Source organism: Hemiscyllium ocellatum, chromosome 21 (assembly GCF_020745735.1).
Source record: "Hemiscyllium ocellatum isolate sHemOce1 chromosome 21, sHemOce1.pat.X.cur, whole genome shotgun sequence".
In the NCBI taxonomy this organism is placed as follows: Eukaryota; Metazoa; Chordata; class Chondrichthyes; order Orectolobiformes; family Hemiscylliidae; genus Hemiscyllium; species Hemiscyllium ocellatum.
The window spans coordinates 49,821,517-49,842,235 of NC_083421.1; positions in this window are offsets into that span (position 1 = coordinate 49,821,517).

A 20,719-nucleotide genomic window follows, 5' to 3' on the forward strand; every position below is an offset into this window, starting at 1 on the left:
GTGGAGGAAATGCAGAACTAGAAGGGATAGGTTTAGGGTGAGAGGGGAAGATATAAAAGAAACCTAAGAGGCAAATGTTTCATTCAGAGGGTGGTATGTATATGGAATGAGCTGCCAGAGTGGTGGAGGCTGGTACAATTGCAAAATTGAAAAGACATCTGGATGGGTACATGAATAGGAAGGGTTTGAAGGGATATGCGCGTGTGCTGGCAGGTGGGGCTAGATTGGGTTAGGATATCTGGTCGGCATGGACAAGTTGGACCGAAAGGTCAGTTTCCGTGCTGTACATCTCTATGACTCTATGTAAATAACAAAGGGGCTAAAAATATTAAATCATTGACAAAAATGGGAACAAAATAAAAACTATAGACAGTGACACACTGTGTAAAATCAGAATAAAATAATATAAGTCAGAGTCTGCAACAAACAATCATAAAGCTCACTCACTGAGTGTGCAAAATCAAAGTGACACTAAAATGTAGAAACTATAAAGATAGCCAACATATTCAGGTTTGAGTTTCCTGTTGAATAGAGAGGAACTGTTGTAAAAGGTCAAAATCATCCAAATGAGATATGTATAAAGAGATTCTGAGATAAATAAAGAGAATCCCACAAATATACTTCCCTGGTAACATTAAAGGAAGCGTAAGTAAACAGGCACAGAGTGCAATGGAGCGCAACTTCAAAGTCAGGAGCATTGTGGAGAGAAGGCAAGCCAGTTATTTTCAGCAGAGGGATAAGGGGGAACAGAAGCTCAAAGCCTGCATCATAATGTCATTAGTTATAGGTGCACGGAGGACACAGTGCAGTCAGCACTGGGGAGGATCTGACTGGCCATTTATGAAGCATGCAGACTGCTATCTGGCGGCAGGGGGGTTTGCTGATCATACAAGAACCAATAAAAATGGAGCACCCTCTTCACTTTGACAGTAACCCACAAGCAAGCAGGACAGTGGGCTTCCAGCACAGAACACTGAGCTATTAAAGACAATATTGTGTTTGTGTCAGACTCATACATGCAGTGGAGCCCGGTCTCCAATGATCTTGGCTATACCTGTGATTGGACAAAGACCTTGCTCCAGTGGGACTATGTGGTGGTCAGTATGCAATAGCCACACACAAGTATCTTTTGTCACAAAGCTAGTCCCTTTATTTTCTAAAAGCTGTTGCTTGGCTCAAGGATACTCTGTCCTTGATTTTTTTTCAGCGGGGTAATAAACCAGGCCGGGCTCAGATCAGTCCGGTTTGGTACAGAGACGAGAAGGATTTTCAGAGGCCTTTTGTTTACATGTAAACAGATGAGACTTCAGACCAAAGTGGTCATGCTTTAGAAGTAGCCTGTATAAAGAAAGGGAAGTGGTCAGCTCTATAGTTAAGCTGACCTGGTCTTGAACTGGTTGGAAGTTCAACAGGGAGCTGTGTGGAAACTCTCTGTCTTCCTGCCCTTCAACTTCAGCTTCAACCTGTGAGCATGTATTCCATCCACAGTGGGTTTTAAAGGGAGTTTGCTTATTGGGACTGTTGTGTATATTCGGAACAGCATAATTAAGTCTAGTTGGATAGGCTGAGTTCTGTAGGGATTCTGTATTCTGTTCTTTGTGTTTCCTTGTGTAATTTTGTGAATAATTTTTTGTCTGTTTTAAAATCTAGTAGTCAACCTAGCTAATTTTCACTGTATATTTACCGAAACAAACTGCAAAGTTATGCTCTGAGCTGGCTGCTTAAGAATGCTTTGAGTCATCTGACTTAGTCTATAACACTTCCATCTTGTCAAAATGAAGTTTGGAAGCTGGAGTATCAGGTCCTTCGTGGACAACCCAACAATGACAGACCAGAACACCGCTATGACATCAATACCGCAGCACTGAGACTTATCAGACAGGGGAAAATCAGCTCAAAGGATAAGGTTCTCCAATGATATATCTGAGGAAGAACACCGATCCCATGAGGTTGACTTTACTATGAAAATGAGGATAGCCCTCTCAGCGCAGAAATTAATCTGGTGAACCTTCAGTTCCACCCTTCACCCCTCCCCAACCCCTAACTCTAAGGCAAGCAGACCACAACTATACACAAATAAAACCAGAAAGTACTGGAGAAACTTAGCAAGTCTGGCAACATTGTGGAGAGAGAAAAACAGAGATAGCATTCTGAATCTGATATGATTTAGCAGACTCCAAACATTAATTCATTGACATTAACATTTTTATTTCAGATTTCCAGTAGCCAATGAATACACAACCCTCACAAAAATTAAACATAATTGCACTAAGATATCCTTGCACCATTTTTCTTTTAAATCCCTTGCAATGGAGACCAGTACACTATTCGGCCTTCTGACAGCTTGCCTTACATGCACATTAACTTTCTGAGTGTCATGTACTAGGACTCCCCAATATTTATGAACGGGAACACAAACCATTCGAGTAAATACGGGTTACAGCAGCAGAAGAGAACACTGATCTAAGATTATTGGAGGAAGAGCAAAGGGAGACATGAAGAAAGAAATGTACAAGCTGGATTGTTATAATCTGGATTAGAGTAATTTAAAATGACGAAAGTTGAATCAAACAACATTTAAAGGGGAATTGGACAAATGCTTGAAAAGGAAACATTTATGTGTGGAGAAAGGCTCGGGAATGGGATTACATTGTTCTGCTGAAATACAACAATGGGTCCAATGAGCCAAATGCCTTCTGTCATTCTATGTTTCTATAAATATTATATAAATATTGAAAAATTTAATGCACTGAATTTAAAAAAAATAATGTTATAGAGAGGCTGTGAATCCATCACAGAATGCATTGTGGCAAATTAGTATTAATAAACATGCACTGATGTGGCTTTGTGCTCAATTTCCTATCTTCACATATAATAGATTAAACGATGTGTCAATTGTCTTAGACATTTAAATGCCAGTTGCAGATTTGATGAAGTGTAAGTTGGAAAAGACAAAATGACTAGTTCTGGTAATTAAGGCTGGATTGTTGATCAATAGTCGGCAGACAGTGTCTGACATTATATTGTTTATAATGAGGTGAAGAGCTAATACAGTGCAGCTTGAAACTTTAACCATTTTCGAAGACAGTCTGTGACAAGTGCACAACCTAGCCTACCCTTGAATTCATCATTATATATTACAGCTAATTGTGACAATCAGGGAGCCAGCAAGATCTGGTGATTTATACTGCCGTGAAGGATCGGAGGTTAAAGGTGCAACTGTTCTACACTGATCACTCTGACAAGCACCAGGACTAAGAGAGATGTGAACAATGTAGGTACCAGACACAAACCACATGGTCAAAGAAGAGTGACTCAATCTCTGTGCTTAACCATAACACTTTGAGAAAATGTGGAATTCACTACAATACCTAGATAGTACAAACTTCCCAATTCTATCCCTCTAATCCATGGGCCCTCATAGTTCAGTGGTAGTGTTCCACCTCTGAGTGAGGATACCTCATATCAAGTACCTACCTTCATCAGAGGGGTGTCATTAACACCTGTGACCAAGTTGCTTGGAAGATATCTATCCCTCCAAACCAGAACTACTCACGTATTTTAAATTTAGAATAATTTGTCCCTTCATGTGAAGAAACATTCTTAACTCTCTTTCCATACTACAAGTCAACATTTAATGAAGGGTTGAATTGGGATCTTAATTGCATCATTTCAAATATTCCAAGCAACCCAGTAAAGTTAATCTCCCTCCAAATCCATTTTAATTTAAATGCATCCCTCTTCCCATACCCTTCCTTTCTGTTATTATTACACTGACCCTGAAGGCTAGTGCTTGTTAATCATTCTATAATTATAAAATCAGTGATTTGAAAGGTGATTTATTTATATTGAAAAATATAAAATGAGTTCAGTAGGGGATAATCCTTCTACAACTTCGATGTTTTAACTCTGCCATTGTTAAATCCCTAACAGATTAAAAGGTCCAAGCCAACTGCTCTGACAGGCACATTTCTTTGTGGAAGGAGTTATTAACGACACAGCCTTATAGCTCCTTTCCACACACTAATCCCATTCTTTACTCATTTATATTCAACCAGTCAACTAATTAAATACCAACCCAAATCACCTGCTTAACATCAGAATATGAAAAATAAGAACAAAGGGAAAACAAGAAACAGCAAAAAGACTCACCGTGAGTTTGCTGTTGGGAAAGTCACTCAGTTGTGCGTGTTAGCACATTTGGGTACGTAAGAAAAAAGAACAATGGGAGGGCTTTTGTGGTCCAGTGGTAGAGTCCATACCCATGAACCAGGAGGCCCAGATTCAAGTCCTACTTGCTCTAAAGGTGTGTAAAAACATTGCTGAACAGGTTGATTAGAAAATATATTCAAAAATAAGAGCAGGATTATGCTATTCAGCCACTAATGCATACCCTAATATTCTTTAAGATCATGGCTTAACTCCTCCTCTGTGCCCTCAACTCCTGATATTTCCAAAATGTCTCTACCTCCTCTCTATATACTTTCAGTGATCTAGCTTCCACAACTCCCTGCGGTAGAGAATTCCAGATATTTACTAATCTCTGGAGAAAAAGTTGCTTTGCATCTCAGCTTTAAATGAGTGTCACTTTATTCTATAACTATGCCCCCTTGTATGTGATTCCTCCACTAGTGTAAACGTTTTCTCAACATCTTCCCTGGCAAACATCTTCAGAATCTCAAATGCATGAGGACCGAACCTGTTTAGCTGTGCTTGATAAATCAACACCTTCATCCCATGAATCAGCCTAGTGAAACTCTTATGAACAGCCTGCAATGCCAATATCTTATTTTCTAAATATTGGGACTAAAACTGTACACAATACTTCAGGCATGGCCTCACTGACACACTGTACAGTTGTAATATATAAGCTCTAAACCTCTAGCTGTGAAGGGCCAAATGGCTTACTCCTAGCCCTACTTTGTATGACTGGAGCATGTGGGACTGGAACCCAAGACTATTGGCTCAGAGATAGGGACACTGCCACTGCATCACAAAAGCCTGCAATTAATCTAGGACTCTGGGGCACTAGTCAAATGACATTGCCATTACTCAATTATGTCCTCTAAATCTCTCAGTCTAGATTTTTATTGAATTCAAATTTCATCATTTGCCATGGCAGGATTTAAACCCAGGTCCTCAGAACATTACCCAGGTCTCTGGATTAGCAATCTAACTTTAAAAAAAATCATCACTTCCTCAGTAAATCTCTATTCCAGATATCTTATTGAACTCAAATTCCCCCAGCTACCATTTAAACCCTGGTCCCCAGGAATATTAGCTGAGCTTCAGGATAACGTGTCACCATCATCCTACCAGACCATAGGTGCTACTCCCTCATGAGAGAGAGAAGTGACTGGTGGTGATTTAACCTAAGGGCCACCAAACCTCAGGCAAGGGAAAGGGTTGAGAAGGAGCATCCTTCAGGGTAACCTCAAACCGATGATAGGAATTGAACCCACGCTGCCCTGTAAACCAACAATCCAGCCAACTGAGCTAAACCCACTTTTGGATTAATTGCCTAGTGATAATATCAGTAGGCCATCACCTCTCCAGTAAATCTCTAGCCCATTAGACATTAGCATACCGGCAGCGCCTGTTTGTTATTATTAGGGAAGCTAATGTGGTTCCCTCCATACACAAGGCACTCCAACTTTCCATTCAAATAGGGGCACTGCACTTCCAGGTTTGCATCAGGGGGATGTCCTAGTCTCAGAATGTTATCATCTCCTGTGAGGTCTACAAGATAAGCAGGCACTCTCAGTACCTGTCAGGTTGATGTCACACCAGACCTATACTTAAGCCTCAGACTTATAATACCGTATATACTTGTGTATAGGTAAAGATTTGAAGACATTTTTAAGCTGATATTAGGGGGTCGACTTTTACACAAGGTATTGTTTTCCATGGGATGAGATTCATGCTTGGCATGAGTCAAAAAATGGACAAACAAGAACCAGATCTCTGTATTAAATAATAAACAACAAAAGGAAAAGGAATTATGGCTATTATTGAATATTTATCGACAAAGTAACTTTGTCCATTCTGCCTGCCACAGTAGAGCAGTGTTGTTGTACCGTATTCCAGTTGCCAGTCCTGTAAAGTGCATGTAGGTCTACATATATGTACAAAAGTTAGTAAACATAATAACCAGCAGGTGGTCAGGCCATCTACCAGGGGTATTTGCATTTATGTAAATATGACATAATATATGTTTATTTATGTCATATTATATATATAAATACATAAGTAGGGAATCTAATCTAATCTAATATATGGTTATCAACATTCAATTTAACAAGTTGAAAATTGCATTGTGTAAAATATACTGGTGCGCATTAACATGTGATGACATAGATATTGCATTTGAATCAAAAATGTGCAAATCATGCCCTTTAAGGCTGCATATATGGTCAGGAAGAGAGCCCTGAAAAAATAGGGTTGACTTATTCATGAGGTATATGATAAATGCCAGATTGTTTTGACCAAAAAGAAGAGGATGACTTATATATGAGATTAACCTATACACAAATATATACAGCAAGTACAGAATACCTTAATACTTTCTACAATATGGGAAATAGAGGAGGAGAATGAAAGAGATAAAGAAGGGGAAAAAGTAGACTTTTCTTTACCCTTTCTGAAAAAAAATCACAAAGCAACGTGGCATGGTAGAATAGTGAATATGTGACTGGAAAAGTAATCCAATAGATGCAAGTTCAACTTGCACCACAAGAATGGGGAAATTTAAATTAAATTAAACTAGCATAAAATACTGTTCACTCTAACAGTGACCATGTAGCTACTGGATTGCTACAAATGCCCTTTAGGGAAAGAAATCTACCATTGAGATTCACACGGATGATCCCTGGAATGACAGGCCTAATACACGATGAACGGCTGAGGATCCTGGGATTGTATTCATTAGAGTTTAGAAGGTTGAGGGTGGATCTAATAGAAACTTACAAGATAATGTATGGCTTAGAAAGATGGACGCAGGGAATTTGTTTCCATTAGGCGGGGATACTAGGACCCATGGGCACAGCATAGAATTAGAGGGGGGTCTCTTTAGAACGGAAGTGAGGAGACATTTCTTCATTGCCATGGGGCACAGTGGAGGCTGAGATATTGAACGTCTTCAAAGTAGAGATTGATAAATCCTTGATCTCACAAGGAATTAAGGGATATGAGGAGAGTGTGGGTAAGTGGCGTTGAAATGCCCATCTGCCATGATTGAATAGTGGAGTGGACTCGATGGGCTGAATGGCCTTACTTCCAATCCTATGTCTTATATGTTCCATATCCACCACAAATTCACCTGCACCTCCACACACATCATTTACTGCATCTGCTGCACCCGATGTGGCCTCCTCTATATTGGGGAGACAGGCCGCCTACTTGCGGAACGTTTCAGAGAACACCTCTGGGACACCCGGACCAACCAACCCAACCACCCCATGGCTCAACACTTTAACTCCCCCTCCCACTCCACTAAGGACATGCAGGTCCTTGGACTCCTCCATCACCAGACCATAGCAACACGACGGCTGGAGGAAAAGCCCCTCATCTTCCGCCTAGGAACCCTCCAACCACAAGGGATGAACTCAGATTTCTCCAGTTTCCTCATTTCCTCTCCCCCCACCTTGTCTCAGTCAAATCTCTCGAACTCAGCACCGCGTTCCTAACCTGCAATCTTCTTCCTGACCTCTCTGCCCCCCCTACTCCAGCCTATCACCCTCACCTTGACCTCCTTCCACCTATCGCATTTCCAATGCCCCTCCCCCATGTCCCTCCTCCCTACCTTTTATCTTAGCCTGCTGGACACACTTTCCTCATTCCTGAAGAAGGGCTCATGCCTGAAATGTCGACTCTCCTGCTCCTTGGATGCTGCCTGATCTGCTGCGCTTTTCCAGCAACACATTTTCAGCTTATAGTCTTATGGTCTTACTTCGTCTGTCATAAGATTTGACTCCTGACTCATAGCTTTGTGGTTGACTCTTAGTCTGTCTCTGAAACACTTACCCTGTTGTGACAAACTGCTCACCAAACTAACACCAAAACTTACACCAAATTGACCACAATAACGTAATGATCAGCATCATCTTCATAATATTCCAAATGATGCTGGATCATGCTCAACAGTGGAAAGACTTTTCACTTTATTTTACTGTTTTTCTCACTGGAAAATGCACGGGACAATAAATTCATAATTCATATGCATATTCATTCACATTCATACATATAATTTTGAATGGATAATCAATTCTGAATTTGTCCAGCAGCATTCACACTGCATTAATTCATTTCTACATGATGTCTGTGTAGATTAATTCAAAATCTGGTTAGCACAAAAGACACTGCCTACAATCAGCAGTGAGATAAATGACTACTTTTTTTTTAGATTAGATTAGACTTACAGTGTGGAAACAGGCCCTTCGGCCCAACAAGTCCACACCGACCCGCCGAAGCGCAACCCACCTATACCCCTACATTTACCCCTTACCTAACACTACGGGCAATTTAGCATGGCCAATTCACCTGACCCGCACATCTTTGGACTGTGGGAGGAAACCGGAGCACCCGGAGGAAACCCACGCAGACACGGGGAGAACATGCAAACTCCACACAGTCAGTCGCCTGAGGCGGGAATTGAACCCAGGTCTCTGGCGCTGTGAGGCAGCAGTGCTAACCACTGTGCCACCGTGCCGCCCTTGTTCCATGATGGACAAAGAGTGATGGAAGATGTCATCAAGCAGCATCTTCTTAGCAATAACCTGCTCACTGATACCCAGTTTGAATTCCGCCAGGGGTATTCTGTTCCTGACCTTATTACAGCCTTTGTTCAAACATGGACAAAAAAAGCTGAATTCCAGAGGTGAGATGAGAGTGTGCTAGCTCTTGACATCAAGATTGCATTTGACCAAATGTGATGTCAAGGAGCCCTAGCAAAACTGGAATCAATGGGTATCAAGGCGTAAACTCTCTGCTGGTTCGAGTCATACCTGGCAAAAAGGAAGATGATTGTGGTTTTTGGAGGTCAGTTATCTCAGCTGCAGCACATCTTTGCAAGAGTTCCTCAGGATAGTGTCCTAGACCTAACAATCTTTGGCTACTTCATCAATGACCTTCCCTCCATCATAAGGTCAGAAAAGGGGATGTTCAATTGCACAATGTTCGTTGCCAATCATGACTCCTCAGGTACTGAAGCATCCGCATTCAAATTCAACAATGGACAAAATCCAGCCATGGGCAAACAAGTGGCCAGTGACATTTATGCCACACAAGTGCCAGTGTTATGACACAGGGTAAACTCTCCTGCTTAATTTAAACTCGCAACACAGAAAAGATTTAACCCGTGCAGTAAGCTGTGAAAACTGATGGGTCAAGAATTATTTAAAGTAAAAATCAACAACTTTATTTCTTAAAGTATAACTGAGAATAATTAACTAACAACTATTTACAACTCATTCTTCTAACCTACTTCTTACTTTCCCCTCTATAATACTAGTCTGATAAAACTCCTGATTAAGATTTACAAAACAAAACTTCTTATCTCAAAACCAGGCAGCTTTTGGTTCTTCTATGTATTCCTGTCTTTTTTCTTCTTTTGGGGATTCTGTTTCACAGGTTACTGATAGATAAAGATACCTTTAAGAGAGCTATTGTCTGGGCAGTTTCCAAATGTTATTGGCTTGGCAGTTCTCCTCCCAACTGTTCAATTTTCCACATTCTTATGTCACCAAAGCATTGGATTATGACATTGGCTTTTAAGATTGTCATTATACTAAATTCAAACTTGATTGGAGTTTGGTATTTTTGGGGTATAATTTAAACTGATTGGACTAATTCGAATTTGTTTTTGTCTCATAGCAACTCAGCTAGTGCAATCTGTTCTGAACCAAATGTTACATTGTAAAGTCTCAGTGTGCTTGCCAAGTCCTTCACTCTCTTAAAGATACAGTACACTTCTACACTTTCATAACACCAGGCAATGAACATTTCTAATCAAAGACAATCTTACTATCAACCTTGATGTTTCCATCACTGAATTTCCAACTATCAACATCTTAGGGGTTACCCTTGACTAGAAACTGAATTGGACTCACCAAATAAATACTGTGGCTACAAGGGCAGGTCAGAGGCTTGGAATACTGCAGCAAAATCCTAATTCCCGAAAGCCTGTCCACCATGTAAAAGGCGCAAGGCACGAGTATTTTGGAATAATCTCTACTTGCCTGGATGGGCACAATTCCAATAGCACTCAAGAAGCTTGACACCACCCAGAACAAAGCAACCTGCTTGATTGACACCACATCCGCAGCCATCCACTCCCTCACTACCAACACTCACTAACAGTGCTGTATACTATCTACAACATGTACTTCAGAAATTTGCCAAAGATTCTTAGACAACACCTTTTAAACCCTTGGCCAATTCCATCTATAAGGACAAGGGCAGCTGATAAATGGGAACGCCACCACCCACAAGTACCCCTTCAGGCCACTCACATCCTAACTTAGAAATATATCACGGTTCCTTTACTGTTGCTGGATAAAATGTATTAGAACTCCCTCCCTAAGGGTCAACCTACAGCACATGAATTGCAGTAGTTCAAGAAATCAGCTCTCCACCACCTTCTCAAGGGCAACTAGGGACGGGCAATAAATACTGGCCCAGCCAATGATGCCCCACATCCCACAGGTGAAGTTTTTAAAAGGTGAGATTGTTTGAAGGAAGAAAAGGAACCAGAAGGATTTGCTACAGCTCTTTAAATTGTGAAACATTAGGATTTACAGGCAGGTGAAGCATCTCACCCAATGTTAGAAGAGTTTAATTCATTTATAATGAACCTTGAAACCTACATGCAATATGGAGCGTATAATCAATATTAATTTTGGTTGATTTAACAGTTTTGTGTAAAACTGTTCAAGAATTGCACAAATAAAAGTCAGCTGCAACAACAAGTAGAAACATTCGCTGTTAACATTTTTAAATGCAAAGAATTTTAGAAGTGTTAAGGATTCAGAAAACACTACACAGCGTCATACCTTGGAGATTCTGCTGTATCATAAACAGTGTAAGAATTGTGCATTTATAGTAAAGTGGGTTGTAATGCTTTGTTTGAACACACATAAAATGTCAGGCACAGTCCTCTGCTTGGTATTGTAATATGGTGCAACCTTGTTGTAGGGTAAAGGTAGAACCGTTATTGTCATTTGAATGATGTTCTTCAGCACACTGCATTAATCACCAAACAACATTTCACAATGTCTGCACAATGTGTCACCCCATCATGTAGGATTTTCCTTCCTATTCAAGCTCTCATTAATTCTTTTTGACGGGCTCAATGAACACCTTTAGTGTTCAAATTTTAAATAAAAGCTTTTTTTTAAAAGATATAGACTGAAAATGACAAAGGATCAGAGACAGTTGGAAGGTAAGAATAGACACTTGCACATTGACATTTTTCATTCTGATGGGAGAATTGAATGCATTTGGCTTCATTGGCATCAGACAAAATTCAATCCAAGACGCCAGAGTTTTTATTTACATCTCATGTTGCCAATGCCCATAGGTTTAAGGTTCCTCGCTCAACATTTGGACACAAAGGACTCAAATATCCTTGAGATATTGTAGGTTATTTTTTGTTAGATACAAATTAACTTATTCGGATAGACATTTAGTGAAATGCCATTAATTTTTAGTCAACTTAAAAATTCATGCTTCGGATTGATTTTTAAACATGCAACAAATGTTTACTCTGCACAGGAAAATGGTCTTCTGAATATGTTTCCCTATATGTTTCACTGAAATCTCATATCACAGATATCGAGATGTCAATAATTAAAGGAATTGTTGACAACAGATTTAAGTATAACACATGACTGTCATCAGTTTTTAACTACTGTGCACCACTTAATCATTAACCGGCATTATCCTTCTTTAAATCTGACAATAGGGTGGATCTTTCCCTTCTATCCTTTTTCAAGACTATTCTGACAATGTAATTTCCCCAGTAAAGGAGCTGGGGTAGAGAATGGAAAGCCAAGCACTCTTACTAAGGCTGTCTATTTCTACCTCAGTATTTCTACAAACGTATGTACCTTATAAACCAGGAATACCTTTGGGAACAAGGTCCATGTGATCAGGAAGTCTCAGTGAACAAGCCATGAACAAGCTAGAAGACCATAGAGTACTACAGCATGGAAACAGATCCTTCAGTCCAACTCATCTATGCCGACCATGTTCCCCGAACTAAACTAGTCCCACTTTCCTGCATTTGGCACATATCCCTTGAAACCATCCGTATTTGTGTACCTATCCAAATGGCTTTTATATGTTGTAAGTGTATCTACACCTATCATTTGCTCTCACATATGAATTACCCTCTGCGTGAAAAAATTGTCCCTTAGGTCCCTTTAAAATCTTTCTCCTTAAAAATATGCCCCCTAGTTTTGAAGTCCCTCACTCTAGGGAAAAAAAAACCTTGCTATTCACCTTGTCTGTGCCTGTTATGATTTATTGACCCCTTAACCACCAGTTTAACCAACCTCTCCTTATAACTCAAACCCTCCATTCCTGGCCCCAACCTAGTAAATCTTTTCTGAACCCTCTCTAATTTAATATATCTTTCTTTGGCAGGGAGACAAGAATTGTCCACAGCATTCTAAAACTGGCCTCACTGATGTTCTGTATGGCTGCAACATGGTGTCCCAACTCCTATACTCAACATTCTGACCAGTGAAGGGCAAGGGTGCCAATTGACTTCTTCACCATCCTGGAGTGGTGGTGCTGGAACAGCACAGCAGTTCAGGCAACATCCAAGGAGCAGCGAAACTGAACTGCTGTGCTCTTCCAGCACCACTAATCCAGAATCTGGTTTCCAGCATCTGCAGTCATTGTTTTTACCTTCTTCACCATCCTGTCTACCTGTAACTCCACTTTCAAGGAACCATGCACCTGCACCCTTAGGTCTCTTTGTTCAGCAACACTCTCCAGAACCTTACCATTAAGTTGATCAATCCTGCTATGATTTGCTTTTCCAAAATACAACACCTCACATTTATCTAAATTAAACTCCATCTGTCATTCTTTGGTCCATTGGCCAATCTTATTGAGAGATGTCAAGAATATGAAACTTGTTGTATACAAAACTTTGTGATGGGTTCTCAGGTGCAGGAGGCTATGTAGTTTTCCTGTGGGGAAGGGAGGTAAATATTGCCCTTTAGCTTGAGAAACTAAACAGTTTAGAAGTCAAAAATACCGTAGCGACAGAAACTCTCTTGGTGAAGTGGCATATTTGGTGATTTTCTTAAGAAGACACTGACAGAAATTCTAAAAAGCGATCCAGCAGCAAAACCTATTGAGTGTTACAGAGGTAATAGGTTATTATGGGATAGCTTCCATCAAACAAATTATGTGAATGAAAAAAGCCTGAGGATTTATATTATTGCCAGATATCAGAGGATGGAGATTTCTTTCATTCATTGGAGGGCATCGCTGGCTAGGCAAGCACTTATTGCCCATCCCTAATTGCCCAGAGGGCAGTTAAGAGTTAACAGTCTCACAGGTCTGCAGTCACATGTAGGCCAGAGGGGGTAAGGATGGTAGTTTCCTTCCCTAAAGGACACTAGTGAATTAAGTGGATTTTTCTGACAATCGACTCATTATTCCAGATATTTACTGAATTCAAATGATGCCATTGGCTATGGTGGAATTCAAACTCAAGTCCACAGAACATTATCTGGGTCTCTGGATTAACAGTGCAGTGATAATACTGCTAGGCTATTGCCTCCTCTCTAAATTGATAGGGTGGGTAGCAGCAGTCAGCTGATTATTTTGCAAGTTCTAAGAAACTATTGGACATACTAGAGTAACAATGCTTGGGAACAAATGCACAAAGGTAAAGAAACTGGAATACAACACGGAGTCATAGAGATGTACTTCACAGAAACAGACCCTTCAGTCCAACTTGTCCATGCCGACTAGATATCCTAACCTAATCTAGTCCCATTTGCCACCACTATCCCTTTAAACTCTTCCTATTCATATACCTATCCTGATGCCTTTCAAATGTTGCATTTATACCAGCTTCCACTACTTCCTCTATGTTATCATCTTTTACATTTAATTTTGTTTATTATTACATATTGATTTATTTAAGAAGATGATGAGAAACCTGTTATCATTACATATAGTCTGAAGGAATACCTGAGATCTAATGGCATGAGGAACAAGTGATGAATATACTTAATGAAGTTTAATTAGATGAGAATTAGTCATAAAGACATGGTGTGGAGTATGGGTTTTATGGAGAGTATCTAACTGAAATAAAGCTCTCACAAAAAGTTTGAACTTGAACTCACGGTTATCTTCTAGCATATAGCATTCAACACAATACCTCCTCCCCTCGCCATCCCCAGTCTGATAGTCACATGGAATGCTCTGTTTGTATAGAAAACTCCATGATCATCAACATCTAAAGCAACTTCTCAAGGTCTTTGGATAGCTATACTAAATCTGCTTGCAATGTTTCAAGGCAATGGTTTAGTCTCACTGGCAACTCTCATGTTTGGAAGACAGATCCACACAGTTCTTCTCTTCTACACTTTCAGCACCTAAACACATGGCCATTGTTGGAAAGAAGGCAACAAAACTCAGAAGAGCATGATCAATGACAACACAAACACTTATCCATAACTGAACCAGACAAAACATATGAGTTTAAGATATCGTACAAATATATGGGTTTCTGGAAAGATAACTATTCTCTTGTGTCCAGCCTAGGTCATATGAAATTGTAAAGAGCAACGGTCAAGTCCTGTCAAAAAAGGATGGCATATCCTAACTGGATATAATTAACTCTCCGTCAGACAGGATGACAACTTGTTTACTGAACATATTATGTGTTGCTGGTTAAAGCACAGCAGGTCAGGCAGCATCCAAGGAATAGGAAATTCGACGTTTCGGGCATAAGCCCTTTATCAGGAAAGGGCTTATGCCCGAAATGTCGAATTTCCTATTCCTTGGATGCTGCCTGACCTGCTGTGCTTTAACCAGCAACACATTTTCAACTGTGATCTCCAGCATCTGCAGACCTCACTTTTTACTGAACATATTATGCCAAACAACAACCATGTATCCATGACCATGTCACTTACTCAGCTGCAATGACAGACAGCGCACTGCTGAGTGAAGCTATACAGTCAGCTTATGATAACTGTACAAGGACATGATCTCATTGTATTTACTTATTAGACCCATTTAGGTATGATACCTTGATCTCTAAAAACACCAGTTCCCTTTCCCTGGGCCTCACTGTAGTCCATCTGCCAAATGACAAACTCTTGGCCTGGATCAGAGATAATCTATTAGGGAGATGTTTGAAGCAAATTCAGAGAGGCTGACAACAGATGGTGTTTGGATGACTTTCCCCTTGCAAAGGATGTCAGAAGAAAGATGAGGGGGGTGGGCGATTTCTATTGCCAACTGATTTCTTATCCAGCAAGTCAGTACTTCATCTATTCCTTTAAGTTATTGAAGAGAATATTTTATGCCTTTCTCAAATTCTTTCATTGTAAATGTGGATGTTACAGCAAAGGCCACTGTGGTAAATTCCAAGTTTTCTATATCACCAGACTTCATGGCGAGAATTTGCACTTCTTTTTTAAAAAATGGGTGTTTACCATCAACTTGTTTATCTATGATTATAACATTAATAATAAATCTAAGGACATGATGCAAAACCATGTGCCCATGATGCACAGGCTGAAGATGTGAGCCAAGAAACAACAGGAAAGGGTGTTTTTACCCTCCTTTCTGTGAACTCACCATCATCATACTCAAGCCTCTCAAACAAGAAGCTGATCAATTCCAATAACAATGACATCATGAAGTCATAGAGGTCTACAGCCCAGAAACAGACACTTTTCTCCAACCCGTCCATGCCATCCAGATATCCTAAATTAATGAGGGCCCATTTGCCAATATTTGCCCCATATCCCTCTAAACCCTTCCTATTCATATACCCATCCAGATGCCTTTTAAATGCTGTAATTGTACTAGCCTCCACCACTTCCTCTGAAAATGTGTTGCTGGTTAAAGCACAGCAGGTTAGGCAGCATCCAAGGAACAGGAAATTTGACGTTTCGGGCCAGGAATGGGCTGATGAAGGGCTTGTGCCCAAAACGTCGAATTTCCTGTTCCTTGGATGCTGCCTAACCTGCTGTGCTTAAACCAGCAACACATTTTCAGCTCTGATCTCCAGCATCTGCAGACCTCACTTTTTACTCCACCACCTCCTCTGGCAGCTCATTCTATGCACACACCACCCTCTGCTTGAAAACATTGCTCCTTAGGTCCCTTTTAAATCTTTCCCCTTTCATCCTAAACCTATGCCTTCTAGTTTTGAACGCTCCTACCATGAGAAAAACATCGTGACTATTTATCCTATCCATGCCCCTCATGATTTTATAAACCTCTGTAAGGTCACCCCTCAGCCTCTGACGTAACAGGGAAAATAGCCCCAGGCTATTCAGCCTCTCTCTATAGTTCAAACCTTCCAAACCCAGCAACTTCTAAATCTTTTCTGCACCCTTTCAAGTTATACAACATTTTTCCTTTAGCAGGGAGATCAGCATTGAATGTAGTATTCCAAAAGTGGCCTTACCAATGTTCCGTACAGCCACAACATGATATCACAACTCCTATACTCGATTGATCAATAGCAAACATCTACTTCACCACCCAGTCTACCTGTATCTCCACCTTTAAGAAACTATGAACTAAGGTCTCTTTGTTCAGCAACACTCCCCAGGACCCTACCATTAAGTGTATAAGTCCTGTCCTGATTTGCCCATCGCTTTCTCATTTTGACTCGCTTGTCAGGCAGGATAAAAGATAGCATGTATTTTTTTCAAAGCACATATCTCATGAAAACAGATTGTCTGATCATTATTACACTGTGGATTGTGGGAACTAACAGTGTATAAATTCATTACCTCATTTCCTAAGGTATAACCACACTGCAAAAGCATTTAATTAGCTGGGAAAGTGCTTTGGGATGCTTTGAGTCATGAACACAAGAAACAGCAGGAACTGTTTCTAATCTTGTCATCTAAGTACAAACTGGAGTCTGGGCATATCCCTCAAGTGTCAATGTCTACAAGTCGTTTGGGATTTGCAAAACAGTCTGTACCCTGTTATGTCATGATCTGAAAAATTATGCAAGTTAACTGTGTGAGAAACAAGACAAGCTTCTGCTCAGGGAAGGTTTTCCTCCCAGTTACTAGGCAAAGCATTTGGGTGTGAAACAGAACAGCTGAGAGGCTCATGTGGTGTTAAACAATCCACCAAAACGTCCAGAAAAGAACTGTTATGTAATGCATGACAAAAAGGTACAGAATGGTCCTGACCAATTGATAGAGTTAGATGGCTTTGTGTAAGCCAATATCAACAGCCTGCAAAAGTAATATTAAATATTCGTACACTTGGGGGTGCACAGTGGGGCAAAATTATTTTGAAATTAGAATCCTCTGCCAAGCAGTTGGTTGCTCAGAACATGAACTTCTGAAGTCAACACTCATGGTTAAATGAGGGGTGGGTTTTATTTGCAGTTGCTGAGTCAACAATGCTGTCATGGCTAAAGTAATACCAATCGAACTCTCCTCTGCCATTGGTGACAGTTCTCAGTGACTGGCAGCTTTATCTTGTCATGAGAAAAGGATAGTTCATTATCCCCCAAGTCCAAAGTCATCAGTTGCTCTAAATCATTGAAATTCAGTGAAACAAAAACCCAACTTAAATAAAAAGGCAAAGTGGGAATCATTGAATGACCTGAGTTAAGTGGAGCAGTCTGCAAAGGAAATAGCTGTCAAATCTAGCTTGAATTGCAGAGAGAGAATTAGTGAATGAAATGCATTCAGTGGTCACTCATGCATTGAGTGGTTTCCAATCTGCACAGTTAATGATCTTGGGGGCTTGGTAACCCATTACATAGGAAACCATTATGAGAGTCCCAGTAAAGCACTATATAAATATAGGTCGGTCCTTTTCCATGAAAAATATATTTTAAATTGTTAATGATGTAATAATTAATAAAGAGAAACAAAAAACATGAGGAAGCATTAACGATAATTACATTACATTCCTGATCGCTGACAGGAAATTAAATTGAGAATGAATTATGGTTAACAATAATGGATTGTAAATTAGATTTCATGGTTTTTATTACATATTCTGTTTATACCACACAGTGGACAGGTAAATACAAATTATGTGAATTATTTGATAACTATTAATTTCCAATGCTATTTAAAAATATAAAGATACAGCTTATAAGAATGAATCAGAGGAATCAAATTTTCTGTTCTCTAATGCATCAAATCTACCATATATGGAGTTGGGAATTATTTTTTTAAATTCATTCATTAGATGTGGGTATGGCTAGCTGCGCCAGTAATTATTGCCCAGCTCCAATTGCCATTGTGCCTTCTTGATCCCTGTAAGCCTTTTAATGTGGGCAGACCCACAATGCTATTAGGGAGTGGTATCGTCATGCACCTAACTGCCTTTTCCTATTAGGTGATACGGGTTTGGAAGATACTGTGAAAGGGGCAAATGAGTGTGTCTGTGTCTGTGTGTGTCTCTGTGCGAATGTGTATCTCTGTAATGAGTGTGTGTGTCTCTGTGTCAGTGTGTGTCTTTGTGTGTATGTATCTCTGCAATGAGTGTGTGTGTCTCTGTGAGTGTGTGTGTCTTTGTGTGAGTGTATATCTCTGTAATGAGTGTGTGTCTGTGTCGGTGTGTGTCTGTGAGTGAATCTGTGTCTCTGTGTGTGTCTCTGTGTGAGTTTGCCTGTGTGTGTTTGCCTGTGTGTGAATGTGTCTGTGTCTGTGTGTGTGTGTTTGTGCATCTTGTACATGGTACATACTGCTGTCTCTGTGTGTCTCTGGTGGAAAGAAAAAATATTAAAAGTGATGGATAGGATGTCAATCAAGTTAACAGGCTGCTTCATCCTAAATGGTGTTGAATCTCTTGACTGTTATGATTTGGAGATGCCGGTGTTGAACTGGGGTGTACAAAGTAAAAAATCACACAACACCAGGTTATAGTCCAACAGGTTTAATTGGAAGCACTAGCTTTCAGAGTTGACAACCACCTGATGAAGGAGCGTCACTCCGAAAGCTAGTGCTACCAATTAAACCTGAAGGACTATAACCTGGTGCATGATTTTTAATTCTTGACTGTTGTTAGAGCTGCACACATCCAGGCAATGGGAAGTATTCCATTACACTCTTGACTTGTGCCTTGTGGATGACAGACAGGCTTTGAGGGTCAGAAGATGAGTTACTGGCCACAGAATTCCGAGTCTTTGACTTACACTTGTATTGATTTTCCTATTTTTTAAAATCCATTCAGATCATTCATTGTGTAGTATAGCTATACTGCGGATTTTCCACTGACTGGTCAGTTATTAATGTATTTGAAATTAATTGGCAACAGTTAGGTAACGGCCAGCAGTAAGAGCCTCATAGAACTGGAGATGAGTACGCATTCCAAATAATCCATTTCTTCAAATCCTCTGGGCTCCTTCAGTTTTTTGTATGAATTGGTTAGTGTTTAGAAATTCCATTCTTGGCAAAAAGCATCAGCAACAAATCACATTTCGAATGTCTAGAATGGTTAGCAACTCCTTTAAGCTCCCTGTAACTCGGCTCCGATAATAATTCCCAGTCCAAAAACAAGACAGCAATTTATCCAGCTTCAGTGGGATCTCCACAAATACTGGTGACTTGCCGAACTGTTTCTTTCTCTTTGGGTAGGATAGTTCCCCATTTCCTATGTGGAACAATGTACACTGAGTAGAGTAAATGGCCAATTTATGACAATTTGCTAATCTTCCATTGCCATTTTGCCAGGAGACTGGGGCGTTCCTATTGGAAATGTTCCCCAGTCTAGAGGATACTGCATTACCTTGAATTGGAATTATCCCTCCCAGTTGGTTGCAGGCCCATCATTCCAGTATCATAACCAATGAATCATTACATGAATAAGTAGCCAAAAGTGATATTTAAAACGCACGTTTGGTGCAACCTGGCCAGTACAACTTGTTAACTCTCTCCGAGAAGCAATGTCTTTTGTAAATAAAGAAATTGCCTCTTATTTCCATAAATCAAATGAACCCACCAGATGAAATTAGTGAGTAGAATGATTTTGATTCAACAGAAAGAAGGGTTGCATGTCTATAACACTTCTACTGGACATCTCAAAACATTTGAAGTACTTTTGAAGAGTAATTATTTATGCAATGGAAGAAACATGGCAGCCAAGCTACAAACAGTGATGTGATAATGACCAGATCATTGCTTTTGTGACGTTGACTGACGAATAAATATCCACCAGGAATGACTCACCTGTTGTTCTTCAAACCAGTGATATCAGATTTTTTTACATTCACTAGAGCAGGAAGATCGACTTTAGTTTAACATCTTATTCAAAAGGATTAAATTATTGTACTGAGCCTTGGCTTGTGTGCTCAAGCCTGAGAGTGTGATTTGAATCCAGAGACTAATATCTCAATAGCAAAGACATTATAAACCGAACCACATTTGACACACAGTAAACAGGGAATTAGAATTAACTGTTCCATTGATATTTTGTCACACAATACTTACAGATTAGAAATGATAGTGTACATTATGAAATTATTGCACAGCTT